At 37.6% G+C, this 22,726-nt stretch overlaps 1 protein-coding gene across 16 annotated transcripts in view; it reads right to left on the bottom strand.

Moving 5' to 3' along the window:
- The window catches only part of LOC146595337 (uncharacterized), a 206,295-nt gene that overhangs the window by 123,562 nt on the left and 60,007 nt on the right, over nt 1-22,726 (bottom strand). For all 16 annotated transcript variants that reach the window (XR_014895950.1, XR_014895946.1, XR_014895948.1 and 13 more), the window contains one exon: nt 17,834-17,897. The gene's annotated coding sequence lies outside the window, so the exon portion shown is untranslated. The remainder of the gene's footprint in view (nt 1-17,833; nt 17,898-22,726) is intronic.

The raw sequence follows: 22,726 nt of genomic DNA, 5'->3' as shown, positions 1-22,726 counted from the left end.
TTTTTTTCCTTGACAGCAGCTGGCCACGCCTCAGTCTGGCCCTTCCTCCAACCTCTGCTAACCTAAAAACCAGCGCCAACCTGGCAGCAGGCCACGCATTCAAAAGTAAACATTATTCTCCTGCCATTTTTCAGTGTTGTTTATCATCTCCTGATCTTCCTGCCCTTTTTTCTCACTGTAGCTGAGATCACTGTCTTTGCTCCGCTTTGTTTCACTTTGAAACTGCATCAAGACATCAAAGTCACGCTCTTATCTAACACGGCAAACTTGCAAAAACACGTTATAGGGATTTTACCTTCAGACAATGAAACAGCAGACTATTTTGGAGCGGAGGGGGAAAAAAAGGCAGACAGCTCTTTAAACRTTGCTACCCCACAGAGCTGGGTGGTACCTGCTCACCCAACACTACAGTGACAGCACCTGATCCAATACGTGTGTTTCTTTCAAAGCCTGTAGCTGTGATTAGAAACCTGACTTTTGCTAGTAAGCCTTTTCTATTTTCGTTATTTAACTGCAACGGGAATGTTAAAAAAAAAAAACGAAATGAAACCAAACTAACCATCTCAGCCCCAGAGCAGGCTGCRCTATAGTGCCTGTGAACATGCAGTGCTGCACCTGACTCTTTGTTACCCTTTTGGCAGTCCCTGCTCCTGCTGGTCCTTACTTATCCCTCCCACCTATTAATGCTCCTCATTTAGAAAGGCTCTAAAAAACTAGCCTGATAAAACTAGCTGCCTATTTTTTTTCCCCCTTTTTAACCTAGCAGTCATACACTGTAGAAAATGGATTGCTACCATAAAGAGAAAAAAAAGGGGGGGGGGGGGCTACTGCAGTTTTTTAATCCTAAGAGCCATCACCTTTATTTTTGCACTGGCGCAGATGTGCAGGGATAAAGCCTTGCTGGCCCTGGAGAGTGGCTCCTTCTCAGTAAGGGCTAGGAGGGGAGGCTAACCATCGGCCATGTTGTCACTGCTTCTCTTGCCCTGGCTTAGCGGGTGAGGCACTGGCAGCGCGCCAAGCCTCCTGTCGCAAGGCTGGTGTCAGGCAAGGACAAAGTTTATTCGTTTAGATCATTTTTATTTTGAAATTATTTATTCGCCTCCTCCCCCCTCCCCCCGCCCCGGCCCCAAGGAGACTGCGGCTGAGGAGGATCCACAAGGAAGCAGGTAGCTGGGTTTGGGCATCACCCCCCCACACACTTTGCTTCCTCCCCCCATCCTTTCTCTCTSTCTCTCTCTAGGCACTGTAAACTACAAATAACACAGAGTGGGTTTAGTCAAAACAGCCATGTGCAAGTGGCCTGGCAAACAAAAGCCTTTATTTATTTATTTAGTTTGTGCATAGATAAGGAGGAGCCTTTGTGCACATAAATTTCACACGCGGACTCGGCCAGGAGATGCCATGCTGCTTTCTGTGGGCTGCCACAGCCCGCGCCGCCAAGCGCCACGGGACAGCCTGCAGGCTCATTAATAATTGCAACCGGCTTGCCATTTCCATATTTAAATTGTGAAGCAGTGTATGATTAATTAAGAAGAAGGCGGCATAAAAAATAAAAATAAAAAAAGGAAAGGCCTGCACTTTCTGCCTGATGTGGCTTGCCAGAGAGCCTGCCTGCTTTAACTCCTTGTTCCCCGCAGCGGTGAAAGCCCAAAACGAGTTTGCAGGATTCCTCCTGCTCGTTGGTTGCTGGGAACTCGGAGGGAATATTAATTATGCTATTTCTGTGGAGTTGGGCAACCACGTGAGCTCTTTTGCAAAGCTCTGAATAGCCACAAACTAATGAAGAGAATTTACTGCAATCCACTCATTAGCTTTTCATTTGAAAAAAAAAAAAAAGCATATAAATTTTAGCATGACTGTAAATTAATGTATTTTCTGGCAGTTAGGTTAAAAGAATATTTACAAAGTTATTTATACAAAGAAATATTGCAATTAAAATCCAATAAAATGTGTAATTTAAAATCATCTGAGTACTCCAAAATATGAAAATATTTCCTTATTAAAATACTGTGATTAACTTGCACACAGAATCTCAGATTCACAAACATAAATGAAGGCATGTAATAAATATGCTATATACAGAAATCAAAATATTTAACAATAATTTACCAGCAAGCTTAAACTTCAGATTACTCTGCTTCTTCCAAGTACTTTCAGACCTAACTGTAACACAGGCTGGAGGTTTTTTGTCTCCAAGGGAAAGGCTGTGTTTCTCAGCACCACTTAGTTCCTGCAGTTCTCAGTAAAATTCAGGGCTGTGGAAACTCAAGCTGTGAAAACCTGTGTACAGTAGCCAGCCCCTTGGAGAGTCACGGAAGAGCACGTGAGCTCTGCAGGTTATGAGTTGCTGCTCTGCTCCCAGCGGTCCCTTGTGCACATACACCTTAGGTCCTCTGCTTTGGGCCTCAGCCCAACAGACATGCCCAGCAAGGAGCCTGGGGGGGCCACCGACGGGCTCAGCAGAGGGTGAGGGAACGGAGCATGAAGCCGGTGGGCATGCATCTCACCCGGCCAGGCTGCTGGCCAGAGTCACACTTAGGGCTCACGTGACCGGCGTGATTCAGCAGTCTGCAGTCATCATGGAAAAAAAAAAAAAATCTCTTCTTCTCTCTGCCTGTTCTCAAGATGCTGTTGCTTTCCACATTCATTCTCCTGCCCAGCCCATGCTCAAGTTTTTAACTCTTTTATTTTTCCAACCCTTCCCTTCTTTTAAATCCAGGTAATCCAGAACTTCATCTGCATCTGTTTGCTTATTCATCCCCATTTAATCTTCAGTTTGCTTGGTTAATACAAATGCTATAAAGTAAAGGCAAAAGCATTTTTCTGCAGAAGAACACTGTCTGGGGAATGTTCAGAATAGTTGGCCATGCACTAAACAAAAGCTTTCTTTTTTTTTCTTTTTTTTGGGGGGGAGGGAGGGGGGAGGGTCAAACCAAGAACATGCTAATTTGACTTATCTTATTCAAAAACTTTTTTGCAGAGTATGAACTCTGCATGTTACTTGTCAGGCACCTCCAGCAAACTGAGTTCATCCAGATGTGATTTATGCCAGTTATGCTCATTTCCTTCCTGTGGTCAATTCCTAACCTGGAAGCAAGTTTATCCCAAAGACCTATAATCCCAGCAGTATTATTTAGCATTTTAATCAATGTTCGGAGCAAGGAGAGAAAGGAAAAGCAGCAAAATTTAACAATGTCACTTAAAGGACTCAAATACCAACCTCTAGATGCTTGATATTAGAAATAAATGTTCCCCCATCTACATGTTAACATATGCCCACCCACCAGTGTCCTTCAGTTTAAAGCTTTTTGGTAACTGCTTCAATGATAGAGGTCAGGGTAGAGCTTAAAAAAACCCCAAGCCCTCATACCCAAAACACTCAGTGATCTGATCAGAGATGACTAGCCCTTTGTGTCTTCCTATTATTAATGTTATATAAAAGTTTTTACTGGATCCTTGTTTTATAGGAAGCCACATKGGGCAAACCGCCAAAGTCATTGCATGACTACCACTATGAAGAAAATTTTTGTCACCTTAACATATCAAAAATTATATTCTGACAGGCAATATGAAGAGCAACTTGTTATATTCAAATATTTTGCATTTGTAGTTGGCATCTAAAAGTAAACAAAAAGCATACTGAACAAATCCTAATCCACAAAGATTTATGAAGGCAGGCACAACTATTTAGATATGTATTTGTTTTCAGAGGCCACAGAATTATTTAGCGGATATAATCTTGCAATTATAAGAAATTTTAATAGATATGGTTAAAAATGAATAAAAGGCTTGCTGTTTTATCTTACAAAGCTTGCTATGTGTAGTCACAAGAACAAATACCAAATATTGTGTTAAGACAGGCAAAAGTAGCATATATCAAAATGTTCTTTGTTAACAGTGTTAATGCATGTTTACTGCATATTCTATCACYGTCTTACTGTGTTGATGTTTTTTGTTTAAAGCAGCATGACACCCTCACGGAGCAGACACTAACTGAACAGCCAAACACACACGGATGAAATACATCAGTAAGACTAATTTCAGGCTTCTAAAATAATTTTTAGAACATGTGAAAATGTTTCTAAATAATTAAAGGTATTGTGAGGGTGTTAAGACTGAAAAAAACCCAAACAATAAAGATTTTACTGTGTTTCTTCTCTTTTCTTACATACACTTTCAAATAATTTCAAACTTCTCAGTATTATCAAGCTTATGTTAATTGGCTACTGATTACATGCTTATTTTAAATGATCTTTCTATGAGTTGTAGTTCAAAGGACTATGAAGCTGTACAGTTTTATCTTACTGAATTTTAATTGAAAGAATACTCCTTTAAAAGCCTTCACTGCATTGTTAAATGATCCAAAAATATTACAGGTGGGGCTGGTACAACTGCCAACTGTTACGATTACCAGATACCTCTTATAATAAGACTGCATTTTCAGTTGCTTAAAAAGTTTGCCAAACTTAAACTGTTTGGCTGAAAACATCCCTACCAGGTATGTGCCTCAGGGATAATTTATTTGAAAGTTTGCAGCCAAATTGTTCAGACCTTTCCAAGAATAAGCTATTGAAGCATCAATTATTTGGTCCACATTGCAAAACTGCAGCAACCTTTGAGAAGCTCTTGCACCCCTGTGTTTGCAGCAGAGATTCAGAACGGAGATGGTTTGTTAGAGAAGTGCTTTTTGCCACTTCATTCTAATCAGGTTGTAAATGTTTCAAAACTTCAGTTCACACACACTTGTTAAGAGACTTGCTAAAGTTTAATTGGAAAAATTCCCAAGGTTTCCACCTTCACTAAACATGTTGCTTCCTCTCACAGCTCTCCAGATTGAAAAACTGCACAGAAAAACATCACATGCTCTAGACCAGAGCCATGTAATTCAGCCTTGTAATGGCTGAACTAGGCTCAGTCACAAGCAGTGTACTAGGTGCCATGAAACAAATGTCTTCGGCTTGCAGTGACCTCTCCTGCTTGCATCCAGTCAGCCTTGAGGAAGAATTTGTTTAAGCATGGAAGAACTAAAGATATCAAAGCAGCATAGAAGAAAGGGAAGAAGGCCATCAGTACATCACCAGAGCCTTGGCTGAGCAAGGGAAGACACTGGTTTGGTGCAGAAGGTAGTGCTGGTCTCCCTGTCTGGGCAGGGAAGCTGAAACTATTTGCATAAAGAAACTAGAACTCTAGAGCAGGGGAAGCAAAGGAAAAGAGAGAGTGCTCAGAAGGCAGCACATTGTCAAAAGAAAAGAGGGAATCACTAACAACTGTATGTTATTTTAGCATAGAGGTGCTTTAAATAGAGAATTATGGTATTGTCATCATCTGGCTCTACGAGCAGGGCACTTTGGGATGGTGTAGAATATTCAGCTCCTGCCAATGACTCATTTCAAAGTTAGTAGACTGCCACAGGATAAAACCTCTATTTAAGCAATTTGCTTTTAACTTCCCCCTGCCCCCCCCTCAACTTGCACAAAAATACATGCACAAGCGTGTATGCACACACACATACGTCAGCATACACATGTTAAAACTAGATTAAAACAAGGGTCAATCTTATTGAAACACAATTAAAAGGTGCAGAATCAAACATAAAAAAAAGAATAAAATCTACTGTGCAGCAACATTTCTTGTACACATTTCTTGTATAATATAATCCTCCATTGCAACTTGTATCCTGCCTTTTCTCCTAGGTCTCAGCTTCATCTGATACATGAAACATGACAATGCCAATATTAGCAGGTATTCAGTATTTTGCATTTTTCTGTGTAAACAATGTTCAGCCCTGTGTCTCATTTACTGGATTCTCTTCAAGCCACCTTCTGGAGCCACAATTGTAAGGGTTTCCTGTGGCACTTACCACAGTTGTCTTTGAATGCTTCTCAGAGATCTATTCATTTATCTCCACAAAAAGAGATACTACCTTGATTGTAAAGAGTAAGAACTTGGCACAAGTATGCAACCATTTTGGGTGCCCAAACTGAGATGAAGAACTTGGCTTTTCACATTTATCAGCATTACAAAGCACTGTGTACGTTGGCACTGTGTACGGTGGCACTGTATGGTGAATACACCTTTCCCCGGACTTCACTGGCAGTGGCAAAGGCTTGCTGTATTAAAAAAACAAGAGTAAAATGCCTGACCTAATGTATTCCTGCCAAATAAACACACCTCCTTCAAAGCAAGTTTTAAAGCAAATAGCAGTATGCATTATGGCATTAGGCAACTTTTCCAGCTACCACAGTTTAATAAAATCTGTTTTTTTTTTTAATGTATAGTTCCAGAAGACAACATAAAATAAAACTAGTTATTAAAAATACCCTCGTTTTCAGCAAATGTCATGGTTTGGGGGCAGTTTGATGCGTAAGTTTTGTGGCTGTACAGTTGACTGCACTGGTTATGCCTTGGGGAGACATGTAATGGGCTGCGGAGCCTTCCATGTCTGGCAGGACATAACACACACGAGTTGTGACTCGGGGCAGCTGCAAGTGGTGACTGCGCAGGGGCCATGTGAGTGGGGTCAGRTGTTGTCAATTCAAGTACATAAACACTACTGGCAAGTGCTCACGCTACAAACAGCATCAGAAATGCTTTCCAGGCCAGCTGCCATCAAGGTGTACAGGCATCTTTGCCAACTACATTAATGCTTTAATCTAGCCATGGAAGCAAAACTGCAAGTGGAATAAATCAAAAAATAATGGATAATATGAGTTGTGAAGTGAAAGTTAAATGTGTAGGAATCCAAAAAGAAAAATGATTTTCACGATGAGTTATTCTCTAAAAATTCACTGCAAAAGAGATCTAACCATAAATGCTCTGTTCATAGGAGCACAGCAGGCAGTCAAATACCAAAAGGCAGGTTGCGACTTTGGAAGAATAAGCTTCTACGTCAGAGTATCATGAGGCAAACAGCGAAAACCTTAAATGTAAATGTGGACAGATGGCAGTTTTGAAAGGAATCATAGTATGCTTTAACAAAGCAGCAGTCATCCAAAGGTATGCCAGACAAATTACCCTCAAACTTTAATGGTCTTAGGCAAAATTTTGAGAACTTGGTTCCCAATATGATGACCAGAATCTTCTCAATAGAACAGGGATGGCTGTTTGGGATTAAAGGGTCTTAGCACTTAGTGCTATAATTTGAAGTCAACCTGGCTCAGGTCAAAGTTGGTCAAGGCTTAAAAAAAAAAAAAAGCCAGGAGAGATCAGATAGTCCAAATACAATTTGGAATCAAGGATAATTTTGAAGGTACTCTTCTGATCTGGAACAGTAAAAAGTTTAAGGTCTTCCCTAGAAAGTATTTTTTCCTTTTTTCTTCATCACAGGGCTGCTATAAAACTTCTAAAAAAATACACTGATGAAAAACATTAAAATTACATCCTGAAATCCTAGGACGCATAGGTCAGAACAGTTGACCTAAGAGGAAGAAATGGTCCAAACTAATCAAAAACATTGCCCTTTGTGTGAACATTTTTGATTAACAAAATAAACCTGCACGTGAAAGCATCTCTTATTACAGAATGTTAGTATGTTTCTGATACACTTGTAGTGTTTTTTAAATGTTTCTTTGAAAACATTGCATGTCTGTGCTCCCATAACTATGGAAAAATTGATCTAGTAACTGATCTAGCCAAGAAAAAGTAGGAAAACTAAGAGTTAAAGTTATGTTTACAATGCTCAGACTATTAATTTTGATTGCTGAAAAGGAAAGTGAAGAAACGAAACATTAGGGAGATGAGAAAGTGCTAGATCTTCCTTCTTACCATGGTTCTCAACTACACAGCTGTGGTTTAAACTCTGAATAAAAGTCATATTATTCTTATCTTTAAAAGCGAAGTGCAGCATTCACATATTCTGGAACAAGATGCTCACTGCTGGGCTATCAAGCTGATATCTAACTGGAAAAATGGTGAAAGTAGTGGAAAATCCCACACACCATCCTCTGTTCAATGAATCAAAGTCAAAATTAACCAACCAGAAATTTAAACTAATATAGTCAAGTGTTAACTTTATTTTCTAGCTTTTGCTTCTTCTTCTCACATTGATGTTACTGAAACACTGCTTTTTGTTTATGAATTTACTTCTAACATAGGACTGCTCTACAAGCAATGTTTATGCATTCTGCCATATGTCATTAGTTTCTTCTACATAACTATGCATGCTGATACTAAAAGCTCTCTTTCACATTTGTTTTAGTCCAAATAGATTTTTTGAATTATTTTAAAATAAATAATGGAAAGTCGGGTGGAGTAATGAAATCAGTGTTAATTCAGTGTATTTCTAAGGTTATTCTGACAGTTAAAATAAGTCACTAAATGCATTCTGCCTGCTTATTTTTATATAGATACATCTGTCAGGAACTCATGTACAAGTTTGTACCAGGTCTCCTAGTACTGCATATATTGTAAAATAAATCTGTATTGGTCTGCTCCCAATTTAAATATACTTGTGACTAAAGCTCCCACATGCAGACATAAATCTAACAAAACAAAATCTGTTTCCAGAAGCTGTAACTTACTGAATTTGTACACAAAACCTAAGAGGTGATGAAAAAGAACATATCAAAGATTACTTTAACTCTGCCATAATGCACTACTACCATTAGAGCTTATTTTATTGAATGATTTATGCCTTATCGGCTTTTCTAGATATGCCTTTATAGTTCCCGTTTGCTATTTTAAGATATATCATTTTTAATGCAAAAATTGCTTGCCTACCTAACACCTATTTAGAATTTTATATGACAAAATCTCATTACTGACTGTTCATAGTGCAGTCAGAACATAGCAACCACAGCACAGCATAATCATGGCGCAGCACACCCTTCTTTGCATTTTACAATATCAAGGTTTGAAGCTACAAAATATTGGGGGGTGCGGGAGGGGGTTGTTTCTCCCATAAAGCCAAAATATCAGAYGATGTCATTCTTTGTGTTCAGCTCTGTGTAACAGAGGAAATACTTTACAGCAGAAAGCTGCATAGCCTTCCTATCTTCATGTGCTTTTTTTTAATACAGGCCAAACCTATCAAATGGTATGCTGTTTCCGTGAAGAGATCCTGATACAGATTCAAATCTCAGACTGGAAGGGAGCTCAAAAGAGGACAAAACTCATCTGGAGCTTGACTGCCTTTTAGAAAATTCACCTATTTATAGCCACCACAGATGTTTAGCCTAAATTTGTCTGCACATGCAATTGGCAAAAAATGAATGGTATATTGCAATTACTTGGGAAAGACCAGGGCAATTATTTAAAAAAGAGTAAGTCAAAGCTTTCCCATCCAGTACTCTCTGTTCATTTAAGATATAACACCACTCCTCATTTAAAAATTGACAAGATTTTCTTTCCCTCATCATTCAGAGGACACTTAAGTATACTGTGCGGTTTGAGTCATCAGTTATTGAACATTTACACTGCACACGGCCCATAACTTTAGGCCAAACTGYGTTGACATCGTACAAAGATAAAGACTTTGATTCTCAAGTCTTCAGGCTGATGGTCTTTTTCTTTTTACAAAGTAGAAAAAAACCAATCTTATGTATTTGAAATGTACATCTCTCAATTTTTATTTGAAGAAATAACACTAACAGTATTGCTCTGCAATCCAGAACAGTTAACTGCAACTGCAAAAATTTAAGTATTCATTCAAACCCCACTAATTTTAGCACCTTAATGACTAAATTAAACATTTTTCATTTTTCTGACAATGGGTCACTCTAAATTTCCCCCCCAAAATACTGGCCAAGTTACTGTATTTTTTTTTTTAATGTAAAATCTCAATATGGATTTTCTGCAATAAAAATTTAAGGAGATAATTTTTTTAAAATAGGTTTTCTTACACTGATAACTGCAAAAAATGAATCAACATTTTTTTTTCAAGATGTTTTCCAGAAGTAGAAAAATATTACTTGCTGCCGCACTACTAGTTCATGATATATCGAACAGTAGAGGGAATCATCATAGAAACTATGGAAACTGTTTCCAGCCTGAACTTAGCAGCTCCTTTTTGCCATATTTCAAAAGACATTTAGCTGAACAAGCATATTTTAGATATTACAACAGGTGTAATCACTTTTTCATCTGATCTGCTCCTCAAGTATGCTTTATTACAAAAAGGTGGAAAGTTACATCTAGTGAAAAAAACAGGACTTTTTCTTGTCTTTCATTTCTTCTAATGAAATTTAAAATAATAAATTACTCTAAAATATTTTCCATTTTCCCCAGCATCCTTCCCACTAAAGTACATGAAAAACCTTATGTAAATGATGAGTGTCTGACTCACACTGGAGTTTCATTTAACTTCCTCTTCTAGACGCTTTAATGGGAGCCTCTCTTTCATCTATACTAGCCACCATGTGGTGCATGGCTGTTGCTTAAGATGTTTTCATTCACCTGATGTGCACTAAATGGCTTGAGCAGCACTTAAGAAACAGTTCCCTTCCCTTTGCCATATCAGCAGAGCCTCAGGTATGAGCACAACCTCCTCGCCCAGGCACAAGAGTGGTCCTGGTACAGAGGACTCTCCTCCTGCCAAAATGGTCCAAGCCCTCTGCCAGTGGCAGCTGACCCTAGGGGACAGCACAAGGACCATCGATCTGCTGAGGCTCTGAAGGGTAATGAGGCTGTGAACAGTATGCCAGGCAAACACAGGCCCATATATAAATGTCACAGTACAGGTCTGAATCTCCTTTCCAGTCACTGACCTTACTCCAAATGACTTCATAAGGAAACCTCTCAGGTGAAAAGGCTATAAAATGGCAAAGCAGAGCCCATGTCCATGTGACACAAAGTACAGAGAACAGGTTCCTATGCTGTTTCTCTTTCCAGACGTTTGGCGAGATCCTTCAGCTGGTGTGAACACTTGTAACTGGGCTCCAGTAAGATTGTTTTACCTCAGCCTAGGATCGTGGCTGTATGCTGAAAAGGCAGGAGGCAAAAATCATGGTGAGGGCAGGTTTGAGGTAGTTTAGTTCCTTGGCTGGAGAAATGCAGTTTCAGGGCTACAGATGGCAATCAAAATTTGTTCAGTTACTCATCTGGTGTCGGATAATAGAATGTATGGTTAAGGAATGCAAGTGCATGCTTGTTCCTAAGCGATTGCTGCCTACGACTTAGGCTCAAGCTCAGTGATGAATGTGCTTACACAGATCTTGCATAAAAGAGAAGGGCTGTTGAATGAAACAATGGCTGTATGCGTCTTCTATAAATTATAGATTCAATATTTTCAGATCGTCTCGCTCCAATTATAAAAAAACAATTGGCAAAGATAATCTTCTGAGGGATAGGACTGCAAAGTGAACTAACAGTGCAGTAGAGAACACTTCACCTTCTGGTCACTTCTGGAAAAATGGGTTTCATTGGCATTAATTAGCTGCTMCCTGCTCTCTAGAGTTTACTATTGATATTAATTAGCACTACCAGAGTAGTTCAGATCCCATATTAATTTTAGGGCAGAGCTGTGGTAGGGTTTGCTTTGGAAACTTACAGGATTAATACAGATATGTAGAGAAACACAATGCAGAGAAAGGCTGGCAGGAAGAAAAATGATTTGGGACATATCACAGTTAATACATGGTCTCAGACTACATCAGCAGTTGCACATGGGAACCACCCTGTTCCCTCAGGAACATGGGGCCGCATGTGAAAAACTGGGGATAAAAACTGCATTGTGACTGTGCACGCCATCAAAGAAAGTAAGGCTTTTTTTCAAAGTAGGACTCATGTAAAAGCTGTTCTCATATATATATGTATAAAACATATATATATATACACACATACACACAGATATTTATATCAAAAAGTACAATCATAATTTGGTGTGATTTACCACCTCTGTGTAGGAGCTGTCAGGAAGGTGGCAGACCTGTATCCTAGGTCAGGGATTTAAATGCATGGATGTAGGGCAAGCTTGACCACACATGCTCAGTAATTATGTCTGAGATGAAGAAATATGTTCATCCAGTGCTATCTACCTGCATACGTTTTGAGCAATACAACCAACTTTGAAGCAGCTAGTGTTTTTGTTGCTGTTTTCTCAAAACACGTCTAGTGCAAACACACACATAATAGYACATAAAGGTACAACTGCCTTTGCTCTGATGTAGCAATACATGTGCAGCTGGGTTTGCATTTACACATAGATTTAATTTGTTGCATCTGTTTGTCTGGGTTACTGCAGCTGTTTTGCATTCATATGTTTTCATGCCTAGTACAGTAAATACTAGGGACTGCAGCTTGATGAATGAAGGCAAGATCAAATTAGGWATATGACTATAGGCTATGTGATCATACAAATACAATGCTTTTGCAGGTGCAGACTAGGAAAGAAGCTCAGTAGTCCAGCAATGTAAACATGGAAATATAATATCTCTGACTTAAGGACTCTCTTGAATTCCAGAGCTGTGTGTTATGTTTTAGTGTTATCTGTTGTTTCAACCTGAATGTCTCCAAATATTGGTAACTATAAACAAAAATAGGGTAGGGGAGCAGAGCTTAAAAAAATGCAGCTAATCAAAGACTGTTTCCCCCAAAACATGGAGCATTTCTTCATAAAATTTTAATCAAAACTAAGCATGAAAGCATGACACAGAGCACTTTCAGTACAGTTTGCAGCTAATCCCCTTACTTTGCTGACTGTGAGGTCAAATTATAATCAATCTGTAGATTTGCAACTGTCATTACAACAAATGTAACAACTGGGTTTGCTTGGGATGACCAGTAACAACTAGAAGTGTTTCCTTTGAAAGAAAAGTCASGCAACCCTTCTTACTTAACTAATGGGTGGAGGTATTTATCTCTAAATATTTGTAGAAATGAAACTGCAGTACTGTATTTTTTTCATAKGTCAGTCTATTTCCTTAGATTTGAAGGCTTGAATATAACCATTTATATAAGAACAAAAATAGCCTTTGAAAAATAGTACGTTTTTTCCAAGTTACAGAATGTATCTGTGAAAAAAATGCATCATGCCTCAAAACTCTCCTCTCCAAAATAATGGACAATAAAGAAACAACATTGTTTCACAGGGGAGACATTATGATATTGAATCTGCAAACACCTCCATCTTCTGCTTACAAAAATGCTATGTAGAAGACCTAACCAGAACTACCAGGCTTCCCCACCTCCTCAGGGGCATTATATCTCAAGAGGATATGCCTAAGACTGTCTTCTGCCAGAAGAATAAGAATATTTCAGGCTTTACCCTGATATCATATGACTTCTGCTCTGGAAAGTCTAATTTTCTCCTATATCACCTGCCTAATAATTCTGCTTCTCTCCCATATCACTTCCTGGTCAACTGAGACTCACTGTCTATAGTGAGTCTCCAAAATCTGTCAAATTAAAGTAAATTTCCATGCTGGTCATTCTGTTCAAATACCATTAYCTTAACGCATGCAGGTCTGGTCTAGGTTGCAACTTATTGACTGTCCTAAGAGAACCCTAAACTCTGTGCAAGAYAAACAACAAAAATATATATAGTTTTACTTGAAAGAGCTCTGGAAGACTCAAGTTTCTTTGCCTTGCTTGRTAGCTGAACCAGAAGCAGTGCTTCTACAGTTGAATCATTTTTGCCTCCCTTTCCACCTGTTTTTTGTTCAGCAGAATTCAACATGCTTAAGGACCTGAATTACAGACACATGCGGCACTTTTGAAGAGCAATCTGTTTGTGAATGTATTCCCTCTCAACAGCCTTAGAAGCTCTCCCCGCCAAGTACTAGTTGGAAGGCAAAAGATTAACTGATATACAATTTTTAAAGACACATCAAAAGACTAACAGCATATTGTATATTTATAATTTTCATTCAGGGGTTTGATTTACCAGTTTTCAAGTGCTGAAGGTGCTGCACTGTGTGCATTGTCTATGAATATAATTAGAGCATCTTCTGCCTTTAGAAGGCTCCAAAGGCCTTCTAGAATACACAGCATAGACTAGCCCACTCCTATAAAGAAAGATCACCTTTATAAATCTATAGATTTATAGCACAAACATTTCCAGTACAGTCCTTGGTGATTTTTCCTGAACTCCAGCAATTGTATTATATGCAAAGACAGTAGTCAACAACTGTTCAGAAGTATTCAGAAAATGCGCTAGCAGTTAGCACATTAATTCATTTTACTGTTTTAAAAGCCTTTCAAGAAACGAATAAACTAAGATAACAAAAGAATCTTTAACAATATTACTCAGACAAATATTTGGACATCTGACACGCTAGAGTGAAGTGTGATAGCATCTATCATCAGTGGATGCTATACAATTATACAGCATTTACTTGCTATCAGGAACTGTGTTAGATTAAAAACCTGTGTCTGTAGAGTCAGACAAAAAACTTTCTTACAGAAACATAATCACACAATCAGTAAAGTTCTCCCCTACCAACAATGGGAATGTACATTCAAGGGAGGCATTTCAGGTGTATATCTGGGGAGTGCTAGGCAAGTGCTCTCACTGACTATTAATGGCAGTTATAACACTGAAATTATCTTCTGTATATTTAAACACACAATATATTTAAATACAAGACAGTTGTGATATAACCCAAATTTATGGATATGAGTTTCCTGAAGTTAGTCATTTAAAGCTGCCAGAAGTGCTGATAAAAACTGACATAACACTACCTCTTCCTAATAAGCAGAAAGAAACCTATTTTAGGAATGCATTAGGGCATTGAAAAATTTTACTGGCTGCTACTTTAGCCTCTGCATTTTAGAAAGTTATTTTATTTACCAGAAGTTTTGCTATGCAAAGATCAGAGTGCTAGAAAGTGTTAAACTCCTTAAAAATATTTTTTACACAATGGAATACCACAATTTTCCAAAGACTTTTAAAGGCTAGAAACAGTAATCTGCACTGAAGTGAAAGCCACCTGAGAAATAAAATTTCCCATTTCTATTGCTCAGAATAACCAGATCTTAATACTGTACTGCTTATCTGAGACTGAATACCACAACTACTATAATTTGAAGGATACTTATATACTTAGGTAATAAACACTTTTGTGGTGGATGTTGATTTCTTTCAGACTTCTGTCTTTCTGCAGCCACAGAGAATTTTGTATGTTAGAAACAGTTGTGAAAGAAATGGATTAGTGATGAAGATGTAGTTTATCAGATGGGTATCACCATACTGCTAGACACAATAGWATACAATAAATCCATAGCATGCAAGTAACACAGACATGCGTACCTTTAAGCATACATAAGTTTTTATGTAAAATATTGATCTTCAGGAAAGAGTTCACTACATTTATTTTTTGGTCACTTGGTTTGGAAGTATACATTTTAAGTGAAGTTTTATATAATGCCCTTGAGAGCCAACTGATCTGTTCATTTCTCGTGCAATCTAAGACTTCCCTAGCAATGCATGCCTACATACACAGGAAGAACGAAATGGTTGCAGAATGAGACTTACCATCTTGACTTACCATCTATAAAGCAATTAAAATTGAATGTCAGTCTTTAATGGCAATCATTATAACCTCTCCAAATTATACAAAGCAGGTATCTAGAGCCTTCCCTCCAGCAACAGCCTTCTAACCCCAGCAAGGGAAGAAAAATACTCCTATCAATGCGTGGCAGGAGCAGCCCTGAAGAAGCATTGTTCTTCCCTTTCACACACACCCAAAATTTACACAAAGTGGTCAGAACTGGCTACGTGCCAGGCCAACATTCCCTATTAAGTGAAAATCCATTGGTTATGTCAAACAAAATCCCAGAGGAACTATATACAGTACCTAACTCAGTTTCTGCCTGGGAAATACACGTTGGCTAAAGGGAACAAGTGAAAATCCTTCTTTTTGGAAGAAAGAGAAATGAAATTTATATGGCTGGCAACGCCCTCCTCGACTCTTTGGCTTACTTCTACAGTACACATTTACTTAATCATATTCTGTCTGTGCTTACAGCTTTGCACAGGCTAGCTGAAAGTACTGTATTACCACAGGTGACAGCAGAAAGGACAAGGAGGGATCAGGCTACCACACACCTTAACACAAGGAATGTAGCAATTTTTCTACTCTGTCTCACCAGTTTTCTAATGCTGGTCCTACCTGAGGCTGCTGCCTGACTGGTGAGGACTTTTCCCTTCTCTAAGCCTCTGGCAGTCCTTCCCTGGTGGTCTCCAGCTGTTACACACAGCAGTGCTCCCATTCAGACCTGAGTGCTAATGTTCCACAAAACAGTGCACTGGGACAGATAGCCATCTTCACAATTAAAATTCATTTTCAACATTTTTTTTAAACCTCACAATACATTATTATAACAAGAAATTTGGAGTGTAGTGCTGCATGGCAATAATATAAATAGCTAGGCAAGAATTTCCTACATGGGACAGATGCCAGGTTTCCTTTGATTAACTTTGTCACGGGCAGATAGTTCAAGATGTCCTTTTTCAGATTTAACTATTATTGTACATGCTTTAACCTTGAACTTCTTCAAAATGGACCAAAAAGTGCAGGTCTCACACACAAGCAATTAGAAGACTGTTCTTCATACCAATTCCTCAAAAGAACCTTTGCATTTAATTACTTGTATCTACAAAGAAATATCCTTAAACTTCTACTGTACATAGTAGAAATGAAAGAGAATGATTAATTAGTGCCATGATTATTGCTTTAATATAATTAAATGTCTAAAATAGTTGTGTAGAGTACCCATTCTCTCTGTTGCAYTTCATTATGCGAGTGGGCAACACACACACATGCCAAACAGTAAAATACTATGGAAAAATTCTGCAAATTTAGATTTTAGATTGCTAAAAATTGAGACTTATGCCATTTAAAATTAATTAATTTGTAATTTAATTATGGTCTTAAAAATTTAAATTGCAAAAGAGAAAAGTAAGTATGACCTTCCGAGTGCATTTGAATTCAACAAAATGAAACATTCATGAGCATTTTTATTTTTATGGAAAAATGAAAATATATTGAGATAAAATGAGTGTGGGGGGGAGGTGAGGAGTAAAAATGCACTTGACTGCACAGCACATTTTTGTGTCTGAGGCCCAGAAGTGAAAGACAAAACTTTTCATAGAGTAGTTACCACTGAAACTGGAATCTTCACTAACTTCAGGCATGTTCATTGCTTATTCAAAATAATTTTCTCAGTATGAATGAAGTGGATTACTTCCAGTGTATCCTAAAGTAAGCAATCTAAGAGGGTACACTAAAGTTAATCAGAGCATCTTTCTGATGTTTCAAAGATCTGACAGAAGGAGAAYATGCCCCCTTTGCAGAGATCCAAGTTCTGTTTGGGAGTCAAATTTGTCCTCTAGGTTTCCCACTATGCCTTAGTCATAGCAAGAGGTGAACAGAGAAGATGAGATTTTCTGACAATTCTTCTGTCACAATGGCTAAAATCTGTCCTTAGATCCTCTATCATTCACCATAGAAAAATTCTAGCAATGATAAGCCTTGGCAGACCATAGTTCCTGCTCATGAACCATACCATACCCTTTTGGACTTGAGTTTGGGAGGGAACAGAAAGAAAACTGAGTTAAAAAAATCAGAGAGATCTTGGGATCTTAGTAATGTGTCACCATCCATGTGAAAAAATTGCTACTGTATCCAAMAGGCAGACAATGAAAGGCTGTCACAGCTCTATAGGAAAACTGGGGAGAGGTAGAACATGCAGCTGAGGATGAAGCACAAGTAGTGGTGGGCACAAGGGTCTCTCCCAAGACAGAGGTAACATGGCTGGAGAAAATGAAGCTCAATAGGCTTTTGGCAGCATCGTGGCATGTAAATACTTGCCATGTTCACTGGCTATGAAATGCRTAATGACACCATGAGGAAAATAGCTACAATTTCTAATGGTAAAATATCAAAAAGCATCTTACCTCTTTGAAGCAAAGATATGCTTATTTCTGCAGTCTGGACTTAACCATGAATCTGGCTGTAGAGCTAGGAAGAGATAAAATATACAAGGTGAGAGACTCAGAGCTAAAATCAGTGTAAAGAAAAACGAAMCAAAACAATCCAGATCCTGGAACAGGAGTAGAAAAACCAAAGAACCAGACAAGAAACCCTAACTTTTCCTTTCCTTTCCCACCTTAAAACAAAACAACCCTCTCAGGTTGATTTATTAAAATTTTTCATTCTGCTCTGTTAGTGAAGATTCCAATTTTAATGGTGACCAATCTTTTGTTTTGTCTTCTATTTTTCATTCTGGAAAAATGAAAGCTCAAAACAACCTTAACTATGGGATCTCTGCAAATGTCCTTGCACTGCACACACCTAACTGAAGGATTTGTTCACCTAGAATTATCACAGTGTGTCAGTATTGCTCTCACTTATTTTCTAAGGAACAGAAAGCTCAATAAGCAATTTCTGTCTTTTCCCCCCACCCCTAATCCCAACCAATTCCATCAAAACAAACAAACAAACAAACAACAAATCCTGCTTTAGCATGGGCTGTAACCCTCAAAGACGGCACTAAATTCCATGGGATATCTAATAGCAACATAGGCATCCAAACACTGCCTACAACTTTTGCTTTCACTTACCAGTTATCCAAGGGCTTTAGTAACTGACAGAATGCATCTGAATTTTTATGTACTGACCTAACAGCTACTTTTTCTACTGTAGAGATCTTACAGGGAAAACATCTTTCACACTAGGCCAGAAAACAATAAATCTTTTTTCTACAATGTAAAACTATTTTGTGCTCTGTCCTTCAAATTCCCAAAACAATGAAAGCAGCACATATGCATATGCACACACACATGTGATTTAAAAGAAAAGAGTAATGCCAAGAAATAATTAATTTGGCAAATCTTATACACTATGCAGGAATTGCTGAGTTTTGAGAGTAAAATAAATGCCAAAGAAAGCTACTTTCAAAGTATAAGCTGTACCAGTACAGTCAACAGAATTTGAGAGAAAAATATGATCCATAATAATTAATGTGATATATTTATGTAGAGCCCTTCCTGCACAATTAATGGCTTTCTTTCAGCCTTAAAGACAGTAAAGAATAAGAAAAAAAATTCTTAATTTAAAAGCAGAATATGTTTATATATTTGCAATGTGGCCTGGATTTCTTGCCAATCTTGTCTGTTCTCAGAGCTAGTTACAAGGAGCTTCCCATGTGCTGAACTGYACCAACATATGACTGTGCAGATATGCTTTCTGATTTAACCAAAATACCTGTTTATTACCCTAAATGCACTTGCATGGATCTAGAAGTTAATTCTAAATGAAATTAGTGAATGAAAGAACTGTATTTTCATGTGCAAGGTATAAAGCATTTYGTATATTTTTGAGTCAGATTAGATAAATGTGATAACAACAACAACAAAATCACTGTTACAATTATGTGATTTAACATAGCTGCAAGCAAAGGTTATCTACGTATCAAGTAGTGTCATAACAGAGATATTCATAAATACATAGTATACAAGGGGAATATTTAGCAAACTAAGTAAATACGTTTGGTCAGGAAAAAGGCCTGCAGATAAAGTCTTTAGAATTGGATTTATATGCTTCTTTGTCCATATCCGAACCTTTGCTGTGGCTTCAGCCGATGGGACTTAGCCTATGCTTCCTCTGTGTGGATAGTAGAGACMTACATTGTTGTATTAAATGTTTATTTGTCCTGTTTAGAAACTTAACATTCAGATCTGATTTCAGAGCACAACTATATTTGCAGTTACCTTATTACTGCTCCTTTACTAAATATTAAAGCCATAAAGCAATATGTATCTAGGTGGTAAAAACATTCTTCACAAACCAATCATGAGCATGTTCTAAAAATGAATTTCTACACATGGGAAAATATTCTGACTATTAAAATAGTCAAAACTGACTGACATATTTATTTATTAAAGCAATTTTGTGATAGATTTGATTTTTAAGATTTAAAAAATGTTTATGAAATGCTCTTCCCAGATGAATTTCTAACTACTGACAATTTTATTCTGCTTGTAGCCAGGTTTGCTGTTATATTTGTATAGGTTAAGAAAGGAAGTTGATAAATAACATTACGAAGTTATTAGGAGGGAATTTTTATTGTGCTTGTTAGTATTATTCTTTTTAAGTGAGGAATCTTTTAATATGGTTCATCTGTTAAATACTATATCTTCACATCAATACATTATGTGATTTTTACAATAAGATGTTTATTTTATGAGATGCCATTCCACGTTAAGGTTTAATATTTGTAAATATTTCTATTTAAAACAGGATTTTGCTATTTGCATACATCTTACCCAAGATGGCATTTTAAAATAACATTCTCAACTGTATTTCTGAAAGGTTAGAGGCAACTTGGCATGGATCAGACAATGAACTGATTATACCTAAGCATTTGTTTGGGGGTAATTGTTTGCAGCTAGTGCAGCTGAAGAGTTAAAGCCATGTGCTGAATTTAAATCTATAAACATGAAGGATGGTGCCAACTTGGCAGCGACTCATGCATTCAAAAGTAAACGGGTCTCCCTGGCTGCTTCAGAGGCATCAATATAAGGTTTAGCTGCAGTCTCCCTAGTATACGGATGTAACCTTCCTCGCTTATGATGCCTTTTACTAAAAACAGTCCATCTTTGCAGAAAGTCTCTTTTAAACAGACCCAGAAAGAAGGTCACAGTTTGCATTTCAATGAGAATATTAAAAGGAGATCCAGCATATTTTAATACTTGTATAAGAAAAATCTCAGAACTCAAGATACAACTCAAATGACAAATTTTTGTAACCAAGTTTTAAATAAATCAAACTCAACTAAAGCTTACTGATTTCAGATTAATGGGGCTACAGTAAGCTCATCTGGAAATGAGATGTCAGTTCCTAACAGACCTGCAACAGTACCCCTCACAATGTACTCAGACACACCATTTACATTCAAAATGCAGTTTGGAAGGAATAAAATTACAATGGATACATCTATATTTCATTTTAATATCTATGAAAGGCCAAACCTCTTCTAAAACCGGAAGCTGAAGAATAAAGCCAAGGAAATGCTTTCTTTGGGGAAGACACTATTTTTTATATATACATTAAGCTTTGCTTACAAGTTGTCAAACACCAGGTTATCAATGATACTTTAAGATTATTTTCATTAGTTATCTTTGTATGCATCTGTTAGAGCTATATGAATATGAATGACTTCTAAAATCTTGAATTTCAAAATATACCTATTATTTGTCAGTCAGTGCATAAATGAGGAACTCAACATAGTCTTTGTATCTAGCTAAGCAGGAAACGTTCCAAGATGTAACCTAAATGCATTTAAATCAAAACTGGGGAGAAGAAAAAAAAAAGAAAAAAGAGAAAACCACACACAGGAGATTAAGCTAATGCAATGTTTTTTGTGAAAGGACAAATGTCATCTTTTATTCAGCTGGACTGTTTTTCATAGAAGAGAAAAACGTAGCAGTGCTACAGTGCACTAGTGAGCACTGCCCTCTCACAGCTTCCAGATGTACTGACATTTRATTTGCTGCTGATTAGTATGGGCAAAAGAAGAGGGGAAAAAAAAAAGCTGGCATCAAGTCACGTCCTCCATCTTAGTCCCAGCTGGTACCAAGCTCCAAAGAAACAAAGCGACTTCAGACTGTGCTATCATATATTCATGACCAAGAAGAAATATAAAAACCAGCATGTTTGAATTCCTGACAACCATAGAAGAATAGTGCATTGGCATGTTGAATTTTTCCAGCCAGCCTTTGCTGACCTATAAACCTTTGTGACTGGAACAAATGCAAATAGAGCTGACTTGCCTTGCAAACTACTGAAGGGTATTCAAACCGAGTTGTGTCTAACAGGCTAACAATAACCCACTGTCCCACCCATGCAAAACACACAGTCTGGGAAAAACAGCTTTAGAAAAGCACTTGACTGAGACATAAAATTCAGACCATGCCAGCAGAAAAAAAAAGAGAGAAAAAAAAAAATCTTTCTTCATATTTCTTTACCTAAAATGCCATAACAAAATAGTCATTCAAAGTAAAACTATTTAACTATTAAAATAAAAAGTATACAATCTTAAAAATAGTCTGAATATTAGTAACTGAAAAGAAAAAAAAAGATCAGGGACTGCATCCTCTACAGTCATATTGGGCTTCAGTCCCTAAAAGCAAACTAACAAGAAATAACAGTCAAAATGGTTGTGTACTAATGAACTAAACTAGCACAAAACAAAACTGCACTTTGGGAAAGAGTGTGTTCAGAGAAAAAGGTCTACTCAACTACAAAATCCCTAGATTACATTTCCCTTTGAATGATCTTTGTTCTTGCATTTTTACTCGGGTAAGAAAGATACCTGAAGTTACTGACCTTATCAGCTTTGATATGGCCCTAGCAATAGCTACAGACAAGGTTGTTCACCTTTCAGAAAAGGAAGATCAAATTCATAGTAATTCAGCAAAATCCTTTTCTGGCTGAGAAAGGCAATATGAAAGGCCTCTATGAAAGGCCAATTAAAGCAGCCTCATTCTCTGCTGAAAGAAAGGGATGAGCAAGAGCAAAGTAGCGTAAGGGAGAATCTCTATGTTTGTCAGATAGAGTCATCAGTCTCAAGTCTGACCCAAAACTTAATCCTCTGCTTGCACTGACTAAACATTCATTGGGGAAGCCTTAGAACTTCAATTTTAGAACTACCAAATAAATTTAGGCATCTAATTTAAYCCACTTAAATTCAAGAATTGGGGCATGTAGTTGTCAGAGGCTGTATATGTAATAATCAATGAYGAAAAATGGGCACCTCCTGATGGGAATTCAGATCACCCACTGCCTGT

The sequence above is a fragment of the Rhea americana genome, unplaced genomic scaffold (genome assembly GCF_003343005.1).
Source record: "Rhea americana isolate MKP2758 unplaced genomic scaffold, rheAme1 scaffold_228, whole genome shotgun sequence".
Lineage (NCBI taxonomy): Eukaryota > Metazoa > Chordata > Aves > Rheiformes > Rheidae > Rhea > Rhea americana.
This window is presented reverse-complemented; position numbering and strand designations above follow the sequence as displayed.